Here is a 21,960-nt window from a genome sequence, read left to right on the forward strand (position 1 = left end):
ATGAAACTGAGAGCTGGCTCTTGAGAAGATAAACAAAATTGACAAACCCTTAGCCAGACTCACTACAAAAAAAAAAAGAGAGAGAGGGCTCAAATAAATAAAATTAGAAACAACAGAGGAGAAATTAGAATAGATACCACAGAAACACAAAAGATTATAAGAGAATACTATGAAAAGCTATATGCCAACAAATTGGACAATCTAGAAGAAATGGATAAATTCTTAGAGTCATACAACCTGCCAAAACTGAATTAAGAAGAAATAGAGAATCTGAATAGACCAATCACAAATAAAGAGATTGAAACACTAATCAAAAACCTCCCAAAAAATAAAAGTCCAGGACCACATGGCTTCTCTAGAGAATTCTACCAAACATTCAAAGAACACTTAATACCTATCTTTCTCAAACTATTCCAAAAAATTGAAGAAGATGGAACATTTCCTAACACATTTTATGAGGCCAACATCACACTGATTGCAAAACTAGACAAGGACAGCACAAAGAAGGAAAATTACAGACTAATATCGCTGATAAACATAAATGCAAAAATCCTCAACAAAATATTGGCAAACTGAATACAACAATACATTAAAAGAATCATACACCATGATCAAGTGGGATTTATACCAGGGATGTGGGGATGGTTCAACATCCACAAATCAATCAATGTGATACACCACATTAACAAAATGAGGAATAAAAACCACATGATCATATCAATAGATGCAGAGAAAGCATTTGACAAGATCCAACATCCATGTATGACAAAAACTCTGAATAAAGGGGGTATAGAAGGAGAGTACCTTAACATAATAAAGGCCATATACAACAACAAACAGCTAACATCACAATGGTGAAAAAGTGAAATCTATTCCTCTGAGCACAGGCACAAGACAAGGATACCCACTCTCACCACTCTTATTTAATATAGTACTGGAGGTTTTGGTCAGAGCAGTTAGGCAAGAAAAGGAAAGGGTATCCAACTTGGCAATGAAGAAGTGAAACTCTTGCTATTTGCAGACGATATGATTTTATATATAGAAAACACTGAAGAGTGCATCAGATAACTATTAAAAATAATCAACAACTACAGCAAAGTTGCAGAGAACAAAATCAACCTACAACAAACAGTCACATTTCTATACTCTAGTAAGAAGCTAACAGAAAGAGAACTCAAGAATACAATCCCATTTACAATTGCAACAAAAAGAATAAAATATCTAGGAATAAATTTAACCAAGGAGGTGGAAGCCCTATACAATGAAAACTATAAGACATTATTGGAAGAAATTGATGATGACGTGAAGAAATGGAAAGATACTTCATGCACATGGATTGGAAGAATAAACTTAGTTAAAATGTCCATACCACCTAAAGCACTCTACAGATTCAATGCAATCCCACTCAGCATCCCAATGACGTTCTTCATGGAAACAGAACAAAGAATCCTAAAATTCATATGGGGCAACAAAAGACCCCGAATAGCTAAAGCAATTCTGAGGGAAAAAAAACAAAACTGGAGGCATCACAATTCCAGACTTCAAAATATACTACAAATCTATAGTAATCAAAACAGAGTGGTACTGGTTAAAAAACAAGCACACAGATCAATGGAACAGAACTGTAAACCCAGAAAGAAAACCACACATCTACAGACAGCTAATCTTTGACAAAGGAGCTAAGAACATACATTGGGAAAGGAAAATCTCTTCAATAAATGTGGGGAAAACTGGACAGCCACATGCAAAAGAATGAAAGTAGACCATTATGTTTTGCCATACACAAAAATTAACTCAAAATGGGTTAAAGATGTGAAGGTAAGACATGAAACTATAAAACTCCTAGAAGAAAATATAGGCAGTACACTCTTTGACATCCGTCTTAGAAGGATCTTTTCAAATACAATGTCTACTTGGACAAGGGAAGCAAAGGAAAAAGTAAACAAATGGGACTTCATCAGACTAAGGAGCTTCTGCAAGGCAAAGGAAACTAGGAACAAAACGAAAAGAAAACCCTCCAACTGGGAGAAAATATTCGCAAATCATATATCTGACAAGGGGTTAATCTCCAAAATATATAAGGAACTCATCAACTCAACAAGAAAAAACCCAACAATCTGATCAAAAAATGGGCAGAGGATCTGAACAGACATTTTTCCAAAGAAGATATACAGATGGCCAATAGGCACATGAAAAGATGTTCAACATCACTAACCATCAGGGAAATGCAAATCAAAACTACACTGAGATATCACCTTACACCTGTTATAATGGCTACAATCACCAAGACAAAAAATAACAAATCTTGGAGAGGATGTAGAGAAAAGGGAACCCTCATACACTGCCGGTGGGAATGCAAACTGGTGCAGCCACTATGGAAAATAGCAAGGAAAGTTTTCAAAAAATTAAAAATAGAAATAATATATGACCTAGCTATCCCACTACTGGGTATTTATCCAAGGAGCTTGAAATCAACGATTCAAAGAGACTTATGCACCCCTATGTTCATTGCAGCATTATTCACAATAGCCAAGACAAGGAAGCAACTCAAGTGCCCATTGACTGATGACTGGATAAAGAAGATATGGTATACATATACAATGGAATACGACCACAGCCATAAAAAGGACAAAATTGTCCCATTTGCAACAACATGGACGGACTTTGAAGGTAATGTGTTAAGTGAAATAAACCAAACAGAAAGACAAACTCCATATGATTTCACTCATATGTGGAAGATAAACTAACACATGAACAAAGAGAACAGATTAGTGGTTACCCGAGGGGAAGGGGCTTGGGGGGTGAGCATAAGAGGTAAAGGGGAACATTTGTATGGTGACTGACAAAAAATAATGTACAACTGAAATTTCACAATGTTGTAAACTATTATGACCTCAATAAATAATTGATTTAATTAATTAATTAAGAGATGGTGCATTTGAAGGACCCCATGGATTTGTTTCTTGATTCAACAGTGTTTGGATGGAAGGTACCCTAGGACTATTCTCCTTCCAGGTTCTGACCACCCTCTAATCTCCTGTCCAGCCTCAGCCTCTAGATTACCTCTCAACCAGCCTGTGCCTCCAAGACCAGCTAACACTGTATTTTGTGGTCAGTGCCTTGTCTCCAACAAGAGCTTCCAGATCCTTGGAATTATTCATATGAGGCCAAGGCCACTATCCACTACCTGGCCAACCTGCTTTTATGAACCTTCAACATCTAACTCTCTCTGGGCTAGTATTTGAATTACAACATGTGGCCCTAAAGGGTGTGTGCCACTTCTTTGAGTTAGCAAGGCAAAACAATATGGGCATCAAGTGCCTCCTTGCAAAACCAGTGTGATGACAGTGCCTTCTTTGAGGATAAGCAGAAGATTTCTCACTATGACTCAGATTATACTTTGGATGCCTTGGAGGGCTTCATGGTTCTGGAGAAGAATCTGAAGTTATCCCTGCTAGAACTGCCTCCTTGGGCTCTGCCAGCACAGCCCCTCATGTGTGTGACTTCCTGAAGAACCACTTCCTAAAGCAGGAAGTGAAACTCATAAAGAAGATGGGCGTCTACCCGACCAACCTCCACTGGCCAAGCTTGGGTGGTCCCTCTTTGAAAGACTCACTTTCAAGCATGATTCAAGACCTCCTGAACTCAGTGGCCTTCAAGGGGCACTACTGCATTCTCCTGGCCTCAGGGATTCCACCTGAACATCTGCCCTTATCCTCAGGGCAGTTGCTTATACACCACCCAGACACTTTGCCAAAATGTGGACCAAGTGGAAGCAATTGAGATTTTATGTGGAAAAACATTTTAAATTTAATTAATGTAAGCAGAAGTTTTCTCACGGTGAGTCAGATTTTACTTTGTATAACGTACTTTGTAAGTGTAGGAAAGAATGAAATCTAAAATAGGTCTAATCAGAGTTCCAGAAAAGAATAGGGAAAATGGAGAAGAGGCAATATTTGACAGGAATCTTCTAGGACTGATGAATACCTACCTAAACACATCAGAGTGAAATTGCAAAATAACAGAGACTAAAAGCACATCTTAAAAGCAGGAAGATAGAAAAGAGTGATACACTATAAAGAAAAAAAATTAATGAAATAATATTATTATAATATAATTATACTTGTGTTATTATAATTTTAATAAGTTTTGGTATATTGTGTCTTGATATTTATTCACTGCAAATTATCATAACTATATAATAAATTATAATAATAATGAGTGAATAATATATTAGTGAATAAAATTAATGAAATAATATCTTTAAATGCTGGAGGAAAAATTGTTAATCCAGTTGACCATCTTTCAAGAATGAAAATAAAGACGTTTTTAGATAAAACAAAAATTAAGAGTTTGTCTGTCATGCTTTTACTAAAGCACCTTGTAAAATAATATACTTTAGGAAGAAGTAAATGATTTCAGAAGGATAGTCCAAAATACGAGAAGGCGTGATGGACAAATAAACTAGTAATGTATGTATAAATATAATTTTAAAAACATTGTTGGTATAACAAGAATAACGTTAATGCCTAATATGTGAGGTTAAAAACAAAGACTAAAGTAAAATGTTGGATAGTAATAGCATGGAATTTTGGAGGGAAGTGATCAGAAATAATGTTCTGGCATTCTTGTATTTTCAAGTGGTGGTATGAGACATGTTTAATATGTATGTTAAAAATTTCATGAATAATCATTCAAAGAATGGAAATAGGAATGGAAATATATAAATAGATATTTTCTAAATGATTAGTGGTCTTAAATAACCAGTGAGTCAAAGAAGAAATCAAATGGAAAAACAGAAAATACTTTGTGATGAATAAAAGTCAAGACGCAATAGACCAAAACTTATGAAAGGAAGCTAAAGTAGTGCTTACAGACAGATTTATATCTATAAAGGCCTACACTAAGGAAAAAGATCTCAAATCAATAACCTAACCTTCCACCTGAAGATACTGGACAAAGCAGAACAAACTAAACCTACAAGTAAAAGGAAGGAAATAATAAAGATTAGAGCAGACAAAATAAAATAGAGACTAGAAAAACAATAAAGAAAATGAGACAAAAAGCTGGGTTTTTGAAAAGATCAATGTAATTGACAAACCCTTATCTAGTTTGACCAAGAAAAAAGAGAAAAGATTCAAATTAAAATTTAGATGAAATGGACAAATTCCTAGAAAGACACAAACTACTGAAACTGACTCAAGAAGAAATAGACAATATGAATTGATCTAAACAAGTAGAAAGATTGAATGAATAATTTTTTAAAACTAGCCACAAAGATAAACCCAGGCTCAGACGGCTTCACTGCTGAATTCTACCAAAGATTCAAAGAATTAACACCAATTCTTCACAAACTCTTCCAAAAACTAGATGAGTCAGTGACATTTCCCAAATCCTTCTGAGGCAAGTATTACCCCAATACTAAAGCCAGACAAAGACAGTACAAGAAAACTTCAGACCAATATCTCTTATGAATATGGAAGCAAAAATTGTCATACTAGCAAATCAAATCCAGCAAACATATAAAATGAATTACACACCCTGACCAAGACGGATTTATCCTAGGAATGCAATGTTGGTTTAACATCTAAAAATCAATTAATGTAATACATCATATCAATAGAATAAAAACAAAAATTATGTGATCATCTCAATAGATGCAGAAAAAGCATATGACAAAATCTAACACTTTTTCATAATTATAAGTACTCAACAAACTAGAAGTAGAAGGGTATTTCTTCACCCTAATAAAGGACATCTACAAAAACCCCACAGGTAACATTATATTTAATGGTGAAAGACAGGGTGGTTTCCTCTAAGATCAGGAACAAGGCAAGAATGTATTCTCTCAACATTTCTATTCAAAATTTCACAGGAGATTCTATCCAGGGCAATTAGGAAAGAAAAAGAAATAATAGACATTTTATTGGAAAGAAAAAAGTACAACTATTTCTATTCACAGATGATATGATCTTGTATGTAGTAAATTTTAAGGAACCCACTGAAAATCTTTTAGAATGAATAAATGAGTTCAGCAAGGTTGCAGGATACAAGATCAATATGCAAAAATGAAAGGTATTTCTCCATGCTTGCAATGATCAATTCGAAAGTGAAATTAAGAAAGCAATTCTTTTTATAATAGCATCAAAAAAAATAAAACACTTAGGAATCAATTTAACAAGAGAAGTACAAAACTTATACTCTGAAAATACAATGCATTGTTGAGAGAAATTAAAGAATATCTAAATAAATGGAAAAACTTCCCATCGAAAGATGATATTGTTAAGATAGCAGTACTCCCCAAACTGATCCACAGATTCACTGTAATCCCTATCAGAATCCTAGCTGACTTCTTTATAGGAATTGATGCACTGATTCTAAAATTCATATGGAATTGCAAGGGAACCAGAATGGTCAAAACAACCCTGAAAATGAAGAATAAAGTAGGAGGACTCACATTTCCCAGTTTGAAAACTTACTGGCACCAGGGCAGATATATAGATCAATGTAATAGATTGGAAGTCCAGAAATAAATTCATGCATCTGTGATCAACCGATTTTCTGCAAGGGTGTCAGTACCATTAAGTTGGGAAAGAATAGTCTTTTCAACAACGGGGGTGGGACAACTGAATAGCCACATGCAAAAGAATGAAACTGGAACCTTACCTCACGCCATATACAAAAATTAACTCAAAATGGATCCAAGACCTAAATGAAAGAGCAAAAACTATAAAACTCTGAGAAGAAAATATAGGGGTAAAGCTTGATGACCTTGCAGTTCCTCAAAAACTTAAACATTGATTTTCTACTTGATCCAGCAATTCTATTTCTGGGTATATAAACAAAAGAACTGAAAGTAAGGACTCAAACAGATATTTGTACAACAATGTTCACAGCAGCATTATTCAAAATAGCCACAAAGTGGAAACAATCTAAATGTCCATCAATGGATGAACTGATCAACAAAATGTGATATATGCATACAGTGGAATATTATTCAGCTTTAAGAAGTAAGGAATTCTCATGTATGCTACAACACAGATAAGACTTGAGGACATTATGCTAAGTGAAATAAGCCAAGTAAATAGGACAAATATTGTATGATTCTACTTATATGAGGTACCTAGAATAGTCAAGTGCATACACACAGAATGTAAAACAGTGTTTACCAGGGACTGGGGGCTGAGGGTCATAGGGAGTTACTGTTTAATGAGGACAAAGTTTCAGTTTGGGATGCTGAGAAAATCCTAGAGATGGATGGTGGTGATGGTTGCACAACAACATGAATGTACTTAAAGCCACTGAAACGTACGCTTAAAATATGGTTAAAACGCTAAGTTTTATGTTGTGTATATTTTACCATAGTAAAAAAATAAAATTGAAAACTTCTTACCACATGATCATCTCAATAGATGCAGAGAAAGCATTTGACAAGATCCAACAACTATTTATGATAAAAACTCTTAACAAAATGGGGAACGAAGGAAATTACCTCAACATAATAAAGGCCATATATGACAAACCCACAGCCAACATCATACTCAATAGGCAGAAACTGAGCGCCATCCCCCTGAGAACAGGAACAAGACAAGGATACCCACTCTCATCACTCTTACTCAACATAGTACTGGAGGTTTTGACCAGAGCAATTAGGCAAGAGAAAGGAATAAAAGGAATCCAAATAGGGAGGGAAGAAGTGAAACTCTCGCTGTTTGCAGACAACATGATCTTATATATAGAAAACCTCAAAGAATCCACTGGAAAACTATTAGAAATAATTAAAGTTGCAGGGTACAAATTCAGCTTACAAAAATCAGTTGCATTTCTATACTTTAATAACAAACTTACAGAAAGAGAACTCAAAAATTCTTCATGACCTTGGATGTGCTAAACGATTCTCAGTTATGACAAAGCGGTCATAAAGTTTTGTCATATCTGACAAAAAACAGATATGACAAAAGTCGTAACAGTAAAAGAAAAAAACAGATAAGCTGGACTTCATCAAAATTTAAACTTTTGGGGTTGGCCTGGTGGCGCAGCAGTTAAGTTTGCATGCGCTGCTTCAGGGGCCCGGGGTTCGCTGGTTCAGATCCTGGGTGTGGACCTACACACTGCTTATCAAGCCATGCTGTGGCAGGCATCCCACATATGAAGCAGAGGAAGATGGGCACAGATGTTAGCTCATGGCCAGTCTTCCTCAGCAAAAAGAGGAGGATTGGCAGATGTTAGCTCAGGGCTAATCTTCCTCAAAAATAAATAAATAAATAAATAAAGCATGTCTTTCAGAACAAGATTCTCTGTAAATCAGCTGAGAAGGATTCTTGAAGTAAGATCTACCTCTTAGATCTACCAGCCGCTGGTATCAAATGTGTTCTGCTTCTCTTGCTAGCATGCAGTTTTCCAGGAGGTGAAGTCCTCTTCAAAGCATATACGGATGCCTATTTTAAACATGTCTTTGCACTGTCAAATTCACAGTCTTTTCACAGATGCATAAACGAAATTTTTTTGCTGAGGAAGATTAGCCCTGAGCTAACATCTGTGCCAATCTTCCTCTATTTTTTAGTATGTGGGCCACCAGTACAGGAGGGCCACTAAGAGAGTGGTGTAGGTCCATGCCCGGGAACCAAATCTGGGCCGAAGCAGAGCATGCTAAGCTTAACCACTAGGCCACCGGGGCTGACTCCTTATCTGATTTTTTGATTCTATACATCCTCCTGGGTGTGTAGTTTCGATTTGCATTTTCTTGATGATCAATGACGTTAAAAATTTTTTAAACTTTTCTGTTTCAAAAGACACCATCAAGAAGGTGATTAGACAATGCACAGAATGAGAGAGAATTTTGCAAATCATTTCTGATAAGGGATTTGTATCTTGAATATATAAATAACTCTTACAACACAATAACAAAAAGAAAAATTTAGTCACATTATAAGACAGAATTATTTTCCACCCAAAACGTATGTGGTTAATAGTTGTCAACTGCAAATTTTTGATTCATATGAAAGAATCAATGTGACTTAAAATCAGACAGAGGTGTGAGATGCAAAGGAGAAATCCAACACTGTAAAGAGAAGCAGAGAGAAGTCATCCTCAGAAACGGAAGAAGTGCAACCCTTGAGACATCTTGGTGACTGAAGGGAAAGATCAATGTAATTCTGAAAAGTCATAAACAAAAAGAAAAATGTGAGATATCTGTTCATGTAAGGCTACTACAATGTCTTAGGACAAACTTTAGAATGCTACTGTTGATAATATTTGCTTTTCTCCCGTTAGTTTAAGGTATTTTATTCTAAGTATGTGAAAAAAATAAGACAAAACAGAAAAAATAAGAAACAAAAATGTGTCCTACTTAAAGATGACAAATAGGCTAAGGAATGAGTGAAGGGGTATACTGGATTTGGAAAACAAAACAAAACAAAACACCTTCGGTGGCTGCTACATGTAAAGAGAGCCATCCGGATTGCTACTGGGTCTTGCTTTTTCTGATTGAAGTCTTTAATCCATTCACAAATGTTTCTTCAAATTCCAATTAGTCTGCCAACTCTTCCCCAAATACCTCTTCCCCTATACTTTTGTTTGGGCCTGATAAATACATTCTCTTTTTCCCTTTCAACCTTTGTTTCCTTTCTAGACCCAGCAACAAGTCTCGGCTCTGCAAAGCTTTCCCTAACCTGATCCCATTACTCCTTTCTGAGTCTCTATAACGAGTGTCATCTGAATACCATTTAGGCCGGTAAAACCTTTACTTCTCTTTCTCTCTAATTTCTTTTCCTATTGTCACTAATATTAAAATACAAACTAAACCAAACCCTCTTTTACTTAATTCTCCGCTTGTTCGATTTATCTCCCCTGCCAGAGAGAGACCTCTTTCCAGTAGACCTGTGCCCCTCGTTGTTTCTCTTCCAGCATGTGGCGCAGCATCTTTAACAGAATAAGTGATAGATAAATGCTTACTGAGTTACTATTACCGGTGTCTCAAGGAACCAAATGCATCCACAGATTTGCATTTATGTGTAATCCTCATTCACCTGTAAAACAGAGACATGAAAACTGTGTTCTGGAAAAACGACAAACTAAATATGTAAACAGATGATCTTAAGTGCATTTAGAAGCTGGGTATGTAAAAACTATGCTGAAGCCTTTTGTAATGTGAAGTTTTTAAAAGTAAAACGATCATTATTGTATATGATTATATATAGTTTACAAATTTTATATACTTTAATGATCACTGTTCAGTAATCTGTTTTAGCTGTGTGGATTTTTGTCTGTCTTGTTCTTTTGATGAATTTCCTGAAGGCTAGACAAACTTGCAGCAAACTTGCGGGCTCTTAGAGACTGCTGAGTGACAGTGCAGCTCACTCCAAGAAGTGGGGGGTGGTGGGCCGTGGGCAACAATGAGTCTGACCTAGACTTGAACCCCAGCTCTGGGCATCCTGGCTGCAGGGCCCTAACAGCCACATTCACTGAGGCCCAGGTTCCTCGACTGAAACTGGGGCTAATGACAGCTATCTGGTAGGACCATGGAACGAATTAGAGGTGAGCACTGTAAAGCATTCATCCTAGTGCCAGCATCGAGTGGGGGCTAGTGCCAGAAGCCTCCACTTTTTTGCCACTTCTACATATGGCAGCGAGATTTAGCCCTGCCTGCTAATGCTCTGCTTTTTACTTCTCACACACTTTACCCTCCAGTTAACAGTCTCAGTGGCCCAAGGACTTGCTACATTAAGGCGCCTTCAGGGGCCAAGACAAGTTTATCTCTAAAAGTGGAAGCTGTCTGAATTACCCTCGCTAGATTTGATGCACTATCTTATTCCACACACATTGGACCACTTAAGAAATCAATAGTCATTATAATAGCAAAGTAGGACAAACGTCTTCTGCCCCGTGGCTTTCTCTGGCTCGTTGCTGAGAGGATCCAGCCAGTTGGAAGATGAAGGAAGGCCCGGGCCTGCCTGGGGGTAGTAATCACACCCAGAGCCAGGATCCTGGGCAACGACTGAACAATTGATCTGGCACATTGATCGCCTGTCCTCATCAGAACACCAGACTGAGTTAGAACTAAGTTTCAGCTAAAGCGACACAAGCACGCTCTCTCTGCCTTGGCTTTTCCTGAGGCTGTTTAAAAGACGACAGTTGCTACTTTGCCTCTAAGAAAAATTAATTTCCAGTCCCTTGGCACCGTGTTTTGGTTTAATACCATTTAGAGGAATTGATCATTTCCTTGCCTTTATTGCTTTCAGGAAAAAAAAGTCCTTAGATGGAAATATTCTGTTTCCCTTCAAATTTATAGACACTTAAACCCTCTGTGAGCAAACCTAGAGGGCACTAGTCTGTTCCGATTTTTTTCCCCCTGAAAGCATATTTCCACTGTGAACAAGGTCATCAGTACGTTTAGTGTGCAACGTCCGCTGATTAACCTCAGCACGCTGCCTGGAGAACGTTCGCCCTCCTTCCTTGATTTCCATTCTTAGGAAAAAAAGACATAAATTCTTTAATATGGTGGATAAGTATCTTCAAAATTAGATTCCAGCCTGTGTTTCCAGTTCAGCTTTATCTCTTTCAGTCCGCTGCCTTTTCATCCTACCTATTCCGCTACTTGGAATTTCCTTCCCCCTCTTTTCAAACCAGTAGGTTCCTACTCATCTTTGAAGATTCAGCCCAAATGTGACTTTCTCGGGGAAGCCTTCCTGACATTCTTAGGCAGAGTGAGCCCTTCTCCTCCCAAATCCATGCTCCCCACAGCCCCCCACCATATAGACCAGTGCTTCTAAAACTTTGGGGTTCCTGTAAAAATGCGGATTGTGATTCTGGAGCATTTCTAACAGACTTCCAGGTGACGCTATGTTGCTGGTCCTTGGCAACTCTTTGAGTGGTTAAAGTTCTCAGCACAGGCTCTCGTTCTTATTTGTGTATCTGTGTGTCTCCTCTTTCTGCTTTAGCAAGACAGTGACTGGCTGTTTCATCTCTGAGTGCCCAGTACTGAGCGCAGAGCATACAGCAAGACCCTACGTGTTTGTTGAGTGAGAACTCCTTCCCTGTCACACGTGCTAACATCAGCTTCCCCTCCTCCATCTTTACAACCACTTCATAGATTTTGATGCTACTGTCTTTCTTCTTTTTCTTTGTGGCACATGTTTCGTTTTCGGTGTTCACTTTATTTTTAAGGCAGATACAGGCCGTTGGTTGATTTTTAACTCAGGAAACAGACACTTAGAGAAAAGATACAAACCACCTGGTCTGGCAGGCTTTATTAAGATAAAGAGGCTGGCAGCTTCTTTTGCTGAGTGCCTCCAAGATTCCAGCGCCCGATTTCCGTGCTCAGTTCTCACTCCGCCTGCTTCATGTCTTTTGTCATTGCTTCGTGAGTATGGCTCGGATCCAGTGGAGGTGCGACCTGGATTTCATCCTCCTTAGATTCCAGTTAACTAATGTGTATCCTGGTTTTAGATGTTGTACCCTGAGGATGGTGCAAGAAGGATAACGTTTGTGAAGGATGAGTGGCCCTCGTCTCTCCTGTCCCGGGACAGTCTTGGGTTCCCTTTGCATGGTGAGCACTCAAGAATTAAAGGGTCTCATTTTTTCACCCCAGGTCTCATCCCCAAGCCATTCTCTTTCTCCTTTTCTCTCTGGCTTGTCTTTTTCTTTTTGTACGTGCACACCTTTGTAGTCTGATCTGTGCAATGGGTACCCAAGCAAAGCTAAATTATGTCATAAAGGGATACAACATACACAAGGAAATGACTTGCAGGAAGCATTTGAGATGAGGCAGCTTTGCCCACTGTAAATATTAAGCAACCGCAGGATGTTCCGCCTGGACAGAAGCTGGCAGAGATCACCTGGTTTAAACCTATTTTCAGATGGAGAAACTGACCCGGAGAAAGCAGGCGGAGAGAAAATCTAAGCCAGGACCTGAAACCAGGACCCCCAGTAACTCACCTTCTGCATCCGAAGCCCTTGCTCCTGAATCTGATAGTGAGGCCCAGTCCCCTGCAGTACACTTCGGGGACTCTGGGGTCCCTTTTGGCTTCTGCAAGCTGATTCTTCCTTTTTTCATTTTTTAGGTTCCAGTTGTATCACTATTTACTCAAGATTTCTATTGTTCTTCCCCTCTTGACTCCTCTCTTGCTGGCTTTTACTCCAGCTTTAACGCCTCCCTTCTCAGGCGCTGGACCCTGCGCTTTCCATCAGACGTGACTTATCCTGGGTCATAATTTCTGTTTACTTATCTGTCTCCCCGGCACAGACTGTGAGTCTTTTGAGGGCGGGGGTCGTGTCACGTTCACTCTCCCCAGCACAGGATCTGGCACGCAGTTGAGGCTCAGTAAAGTGAGAACCTCTTTGTTAGGAAAAGGAAAGCCGCAGCGGGTTCAGGTGGCATTCCACCTTCGCAGGCAGCCTGTTAACAGTCATGACTAATGGCTGGCTGCGGACTTAGCCAGCCCTTTGGAGAAGGATGCTGTTAGGCTCCAACCCAGGAACTAGTTTATGAAGCCCTGTTTTCCTTCTTCGGGTCTCTTCCACGATGACTCATGTATCTTTTAAATTGGCGTTAGTGTTCAGACACAGCTAAGCTACAATATTCTCAGATAGCAAAGAAAACCGTAATTCATCAAAGCAGAAGCCATTGTACATCTGCGACCCATGCGCAGCAGCAGTGATCAGATCTTAATGACTACAAACAGTATCTTTCTCATGCCTCAGGCACATCCGATACTTCATGTTGGGTTGTTCCATCCCACAATCTACACGCTGCCTGGGTCCCTCCTCCCCGGGCCCCACTCGTGGAACTGCGTTTCACACGGGACAAAGCGCCCTATCCCCGACTGAGGGTCCCCTCCTCGCCTCTGCCTTCTTTCCTACCAGTCCTCCCCCACCTTCCAGAATAATTTTTCTAAAATAAAACCTGACCGTGCCCCCTACTTAAACCCTGAGGAGGTTCCACAGAGCTTTACGGTCTCCAGTGTCAGGTAGCATCTGAGGCCCTTTGTAGGGCTCCATTCTAAATCCAAGCCCTGCTCTGGAGACACCCCCACCCCCACCCCAGCCCATTCACCTGCCAGACTCTCGCTCACCATCCAGGCCTTTGCCCACAACGCTTCCCTTCGCTCCAGCATCCTTTCCTTCTTGTCCGGGAAGCCCTCCCATCTGTCCTCACCCCCCAGTCCCAAGAGGGCAAGCTCAGGGTCCGGCTGTCTGGCCCCGCCGGGGAGGGACCTCATACCCAGGTGCTCACGTGGTGTGCGGGATCTTAAGCTTCCAGGAAGCTCAGGCCCGTTTTATGAGAGACGTGGCTTTCTGAAGGCGAGGCCACGTCCCCCCACATCAGGGGCCTGTATGGGACCTTCCTGGGATAGCCCCTGAGGAAGCTCATCAGGGTGGGCGCGAGGCTGCCTCCATTTCGACGAGCGATCGGCACCTTTCCGCCCACCCGCCCCCGCCCCCATCAAAGCGGCGCCCCCAGCTCGGAGCTGGGACGGCGGCGGCGCGGCCCGGAGGCTCCACGTGAGGCTGGGGGGCCCAGCGGCCGCGGTGGTTCCGGGGCCCGCGCTCGGAGCATCCTCAGAGGGGCACTCTCCTCCGGGCACGCTTGTTGAGGGGAACGCGGAGGGGAAAGAGGGGGAAGCGGGAATGCGGGGAGGGGTCTTTTTACCTCGGACGCTGGGGCATCACTGGGGCGCAGGGCTCTGGAGGCCCGGGCGCACTACGGGGCGTCACCGCCAGGGGGGGCCCGAGGCCGGCCCCAGAGAGCCCCAGGCGCCGCGCAGGGTTCCAGCCCGGGTCCCCGCGGCTCGGCCCGCCTGCAGCTGTGTCCCTGCATCGCGTCCCTCCACACATACGTGGGCGAGGGAATGAGTGACCCCAACTTGCCTTTACAGCCTCCGATCCCTTCACTTCCTCCTCCAAAACCCGCGCTCCAGGAACCACCGAGCATCCTTTAAACAGCCTGGCACGGTCGCCACCCGGTTCTTTCCCTCTTGCTGCTTCTGCCTGCGTTCGCCCGGTACACCGCCTGTAAAACTCTTACTCACGGTTCAGGGCCCCAGCCCAAAGGCCTTCTTACCTCCCCACCCCACCTCATCCCACAAGGGCCTCCCAGAGCTCCCGGTTACACCGATTGATGTCGGTTGGCCCACCTGAGGCCAGCACGTAGGTGGCGGCCATGAGCTCGTCCCAGATGACAGTGGTTCACCCGCAGGATGCCTGCCCCGCGGAGTCCACACCCCGAGTGGCAGAGGAAAACGCCACCAGTGGTAGTGGTGGTGATGAAGGAGTGGGCTGGGAGCCCTGCCGCGGGCCGCGGGCTCCCCATCCCCTCTAGACGCCCCAGGAGGGGACTGCCCCAGGCCTGCTCAGAGGGAAGCTTCTGCTGAAGAGGACCCAGAGGAGCAGAAGCCCGAGGGCTAGGACAGAGGGGCCCGAGGTGCAGCCCCCTGTGAGGGGACCCGGCAGGGATGCCTGAGCAAGGCCTGGCAGCAGGTGCTGGAGCCTGGAGGGAGAGCAACGCCTGCTAGGTTGTTTCCTTCATGCAGTAACCTGGCTGTGATCTCCCCTGGGCACTTGCTCTGGGAAATGGGCGGTCTCAGTTGCTGCAGGGGAGGAGGCTTAGGGGTTTGGAGGCTGAGCTTGTATTTGTCACCCTGCTGCCACAAACAGAAGCCCAAGCCACCGCAGGCTCCACGTCCGGCCCACGCGGCCTGGGGTGGAGTGTAAAGGGCCAGCTGGAGGTGGAGACGATGCAGAGGCTCGGCAGCAGGGCTTCCATCTTCTGGGGATGAAAATTCTGGCTTTCCTCAGGAGGCTGGGGGCGAAAGCCCGATGCTGGGGCAGATGAGGCCTGTGGGAGGAGCTCTGACTGTGGGGAGCTTGTCACAGTGCTTCTGGGGCCTTCCGGTAGAGCTGACCACTCCAGGCCTGTGACTAGACTCCGCTGCATCCCGGGTTTTTCAGGGGCCCGTTCTCCACTTTGGGGCACACACAAATAATTCGTAATATGCCAGAAGTCTTGGAACAACTTGTTTTTCTTAAGGTGCTAAAAGTTTCCCTTTTGGTTTCTTTCGGGGGTGATGAAATGTTCTAAAACTGATTGTGGTGATGGTTTGCACAACTCTGGGAATATACTAAAAACTATGGAATGGTTCACTCTAACGGGTGAATTGTATGCTATGTGAATTATATCTCAGTAAAGCTCAACCCAAAGACAGAGCCGCACCAATATGACCAGGTGAGTTCCGACAAAGGTGTAGACGCAATTTAGTGGAGGAAGGATGGCCTCTTTAACAAATGGTGCTGGAGCAATTGGGCATCCACGAGTGCGAAAATGAACCTCAACCTAAGTCTCAGACCTTAAACAAAAATGAACTCAAGATGGATGACGGGCTTAAATATAAATTGTAAAAGAAGAGAGCTTTAAGAAAAAAATGGAGGAGAAAAGCTTGAGGATCCAGGACTGGGCAAAAAAAAAAAAAAAAAAAAGACCAGAAACCAAAGGCAGGAGCCACAAAATGAAAAATGGATAAATGGGTCTTCATCAGAATTGAAAACGTTTGTTCAGTGTAAGACCCAGTGAAGAAGATGAGAAGACAAGCTGCAGACTGGGAGAAAGTAATTGCAAACCACATATGGGACGAAGGACTGGTACCTAGAGCGTGTAAAGGACTCTCAGAACTCAGCAGTAGAAAACTAGGCAATCCAATTAGAAAAAGGGCCAGAACACATGAAGAGACATTTCCCTGAAGAAGACACACAGATGGCAAACAAGCACACGCAAAGATGTTCCTGAGCGATCAGGGAAATGCAGAATAAAATCACAATGAGATATTCCCATATGTACACCTATTGGAATGGCTAAAATTTAAAAAAAATAGCGACCACACCAAATGTACCTATAAAAGAGCAACATGAGAGATTCTTGTGGCGACGGGAATGCTCTGTATCTTGACTGTATCAATGACAATATCCTGGTTGGGATATTGTACTATGGGTTTTCAAGATGTTACCACTGGGGAAAACTGGGTAAAGGATACACAGGATCTCTCTGTGTTATTTCTTACAACCAGAAATCAATCTACAATTTTCTCAAAATAAGTTTAATTTTAAAAATATCTTCTTGCCATATCACTGATGTTAATTCATTTGCTTTAAAATAACTGTGTGCATAGATTCTTGAGGTTAATTTGAACATTTCTTGAAATGGAATGATGATAGACTGATTCTGAACTCTTGTGACCCGAACTAATGAAGCTGTCGTCTATAGATCACCACCCATCAACCCCCAAAGGAGAGAGTTGGAGAGGTGGCAGGTCGGACTCCTCTTGTTAGGAGAAGTCCTCAGGAGCCGGCGCCTGCTGCGTTGTGCCCTCTCTATGGGAGGGTGGGAAGCAGGTGAGAAGGCAGATTGGTGCATGGAAAGAGCCGGGGTGAAGAGGCAGGAGGCCAGGCCCTTGCATCTGGCTGTGTTCTGTGATGCTGTGCAAATACCAGGACCTTGATGGGCGCTCTGCTTCCAGCTCCATTAGATGGTGTTGAGACTGGAGCTGGAAGTCTCAGAGTTCTGCTCTGACATTTCGTCATCGATACACAGAGCCTCACTCTGCCTCCACTGCCTAGGTTGTTTATAAGTGCCCTCTGCAAGTGGCAGTTTCCTCATCTCTTAAATGTTGTGAAGACTAAATGAGATGACACCTAACCCGGCCCTCTGGTGGGAGTGGTTATCTTGGTGGTAACAAAGCAAACAGCATGAGGTCTAGTCAGAGGCCACAGATGGAGAATGGCTCATGGTGGAATTTAAAAAATATTGTACTGGAGTAAACACCCCAAAAAGTATATCATTATATACTTGCAGTCAATCAGGTTTATACATATTTAATAGCATGGGAAATGCTTAAGTTATCCTGTTAAGTAAATAGAGTATTATCTCACCTGTGTGTAGAAAAGATACATTTTAAAGAGTCAGGATAAAATCTGCCCCAATCTAAAAGTATTTGCCTCTGGGTGATGACCCAAGCCTTTGATATCTCTCCTCGAAATAATAATATAACGAGATGGGAGAGGAAAAGGAGAAAAGAAGCGTACTGTAAACCATAAGCAGACTTTAGCGGGGAGCCGTCTGAGAGGGTAAATGGGGCAACCCCCAGCCCACCTCAGGATAGAAGGAGCCCTAACCCAGGAGAAGCTGGAACTGAGGGGAAACCCTGGAGTCCTGAGCGGTTCTCAAATCGGGGAATGGAGCCTCCCACAAGAGCACTGTATGCATTTGCTTGGGCTGCCATAACAAAGTACCCCAGACTTGGAGTCTTAAACAACAGACATTTATTGTCTTGTAGTTCTGGAGGCCAGAAGTCCAAGATCAGGGTGCCGTCAGGGTTGGTTTCTTCTGAGGCATCTGTCCTTGCCTTGGGGATGGCTGCCTTCTCTGTTTTCACGTGGTCTTCCCTCCATGTGTGCGGATGTCTGTGTCCAAATTTCCTCTTCTTACATGGACATCAGTCATACTGGATTAGGAGCTATCCTAAAGACCTCATTTTAACTTAATTACCTCTTTGTCTCCAAATGCAATTACATTCGGAGGCACTGAAGGTTTGGACAGCAACATAGGAATTTTGAGGAGACGCAGTTTAGCCCATGATAAGCAAAAACTACCATATGGCTAAAACATCCATAAAGGAAGTTAAAAGACAAGTGACAGACGAGGAGAAATAAATATTTGCAACATTTATAACATGCAAAGTATTCTTATCCAGAATATATAGTTTGGATGAATCAATAAGAAAAATGTAAACAACCCAATAGAAAAACGGACCAAGAACACGACTGGGAAATTCACAGAAGAGAAAAATACAAAAGAATCAACGTATAAGGAGATTCACAACTTTGCTCATCAAGTTTCATGCACACTAAAACCAAGTGAGGTTTTTTGCATTGATCAGATTGGCACAAATTAAAAAGACTGATAATGATAAGTCTTGGCAAGGATGTAAGGAAGTGGAAACTCTCAAATGCTAATGGGAAAGCATAAATTGGAATATTCTTACTGAAGACAGTATCTATTAAAATTTACTGTATATATATATCCTTTAACTTCTTCTAGGAATCAATGTTACCAAAATATTTGCATGTGTGCAAAACGATATGTGTAGGAAGACTTTTTGTTGTTGTTGAAAATGTCAAAAAGAATGTTAATGCCCATTCAACAAGAGAAGTTATATCTGGTCATACACCCTACAACAAATACACTATACGCATTAAGATGAACGAGGTGGTCCTACATGTCCTGAGATTAAAATAAAGATCTTTAAGACAAAGGGAAAAAAGAAGCAAATTGCACAACTATGGTCTAGTGGATCCATTTTATGTTTTGAAAAGTGTTGTCTTGTAAAGGAGACGTATGTAAATATGTAGACAGTTTTGTAAAGACAGTCACCAAACTGTGGCTTGAAGTTATCTCTAGAGGAGGACAACAGTGAGGTTGGGACAGGTGGAAGGGGAATTTTCATGTTTTGTTCTGTCTCCTTCTGTTTTATTTAAATTCTGTACAAACCAGAATAAATACAAACTTGCATGTTCTCACACACGTGCACGTGCCCACACACACAAAGGCAAGTAAGAAAAGAAGCTTGCCTGCTTTCTGAATATCTGCAGTCACTGCCTCAAGCTCTCTCAGTCTTCTAAGAATGGCAGCCACCCTCATGGGGGCCTTGATTGCCCCAAATGTTTGCTTTAATCAGTGTAATTAGCAGAGCATCAATTAGGCTGGAAGGCCTGCCAGCCCTGCGAGCTCCCACAGCAGTGGCTCTGTCCTTGTCTGCCCCACCCGTCCCGTGACTTAGCCTCCCTCCACGGCCTGGTTCTCTCTCCCTCCATGGGTGTCTCCTGACGCTGAAGATGATGTGGGCAATTGGGAGGCTGTGGAGCCTTTCAGTTTGCCAGGGCTTTGTTCCTACCTACTGCTCCATGTCACACTCTTCATCTTTCTTAAGTGGCTGATTGGTGGCTCCAACTTGTAAACTTTTCTGTCATTCTCCCCAGTCTGCATCTCCTCCTCTTTCCCAGATCACTGAGAGGTTCCACTGTCTCCCCAGTCACTTAAAGCCAGAAATCTGTGAGTTGTCACCACCCACTCATGCCTGGTCAACCACAAAACTCTATGGAACTGACTCCTAAATGTCGCTCAGATCTGTCCCCCTTTCTCTATCTCTACTGCCAGCACATTATTGCCTTTCACCTGGATATATTTTTGTTCTCATCTTTTACCACTCCATCCTCCCTCTAGTTGCCAGAGGAAGCTTTATGAAAGCAAATCTGACCATGTGCTTCACAGCTTACGATGCTGCTGGTGTCTCATGACCTATTGCACAGAGTCCAACCCCCTTAATATGGCATTTAAAGCTTGGTCCCACGTGGCCTCGGGGACCAGTTCCCTGTACTCACCCAGGCTGTTCCCAATCCCCTTCATACAACTCTGCGTTTGCACATGGTGCTTTCCTGCTGGAGGTCTTTAGTGCACATGTGTTGATTTTTCCTCTCCAGCACTCACTCCTATTTCTTGTGGTACCAGCATCCCATAAACCATTTGCCTTGATTCTCAATCCGTGTGTGTTTCAAATGGGTGACTCCAGGTCTCCTATTCCCCACTTCGGGCCAAGTCAGATCATTTAGCTTCTCTCTTCCTGGAATTTGAATTGTGAATACCATAAAAGCCTGAAGAGACAGTCCATTTCTGGCTCAGCCCTGCGTCCTGAGATTAATTTTTCAGCTTTCCTCTAATTCTGTGAGTTGTCCTGCAGACAACCTTCCTATCAACTCCTTTTTGGCTTAAGCCAGTCAGGTCATTTTCTGATGCTTTTAATCCAAGAACTCCCAATGAATCCTACCCTTCTGCACCAAACAAACTCTTATTTACCTTTTGGGATCAAAGTTAAGCATTCATTTACTCATTCAGCAAATATTTACTGAAAACATACTATGAGTTGGGCACTATGCTAAGTGCTGGGGATACAATAGCAAATTAAACAGCTAGGGACCTTAAAATACCTCCCAATAAGCAACTTTTGGTGGGGGGGGGGCACTGTAGATGCAGAGGGTAGAGTTAATCGCATTCCTCCATTCAGGGCACTCAGTCAGTATTGATATGGGAAATCCATTAATTCACTCATATCAACATCCTGAAACCTTTCTTCCCCATGGGTAACCATATTAATGTGTTTCATTATTTGAATTTGTATTTGAACGTGCTCTTGTGAAATGTATGTTGCAGTTTTGTGGGCATGTGCTTTTCATTAACACAAAGATTATTACATTACCTATTTCTTTTGGTTTCCTAGTCTTCTTCGTTAAGCATGGTGGCATGCCTGAAGTATTTGAAATGAGATAATGGACCTTAGAAGCAAATATGAGGATTTTGGCTTTTGCTCTGAGTGAAATAGGAAGCCATTTGAGGGTTTTAAGCAGAAGGGCGACATGACTTGGTGTTTTACAAGGAAAATTCTGTCTGCTGGTTGAGATTAAAATTCAGGGGAGTGAGTGTGGAAGGAAGGAGTCTAGTTAGGGGGCTGTTGCAATAATCCATGGGAGAGTTGATGGAGGTTTGAACCGCAGATGTATAAATTCCTACAAAAGGAACTCCTGTATATAAATGAGAACAGAACCCGAGGGAAATACAATAGGACCCTCCTCCCCCAGCTAACAAATAATGTGAGATGAAAATCATTGACAATCAGAGAAATGCATATTAAAATAATAACATGACATTGCATCTGTTATTCTGGCAAATTTATGAAGCTGGACACTGCCAAGCGTTGGCTGGGATAGGAGGACTTAAAAATCCTCTTGCATTCCTTATGGGAATTTAGAATCAAGCAGCAATGTGACCCTGGTGAGTCAAGTTAAGTATACACATACTCATGACCCAGCAATTCAGCTCCTTGTTATATATTCCAGAGAAATTTCCACACAGTTTCATAA

This window comes from Equus caballus, chromosome 1, assembly GCF_041296265.1.
Source record: "Equus caballus isolate H_3958 breed thoroughbred chromosome 1, TB-T2T, whole genome shotgun sequence".
Taxonomy (NCBI): Eukaryota; Metazoa; Chordata; class Mammalia; order Perissodactyla; family Equidae; genus Equus; species Equus caballus.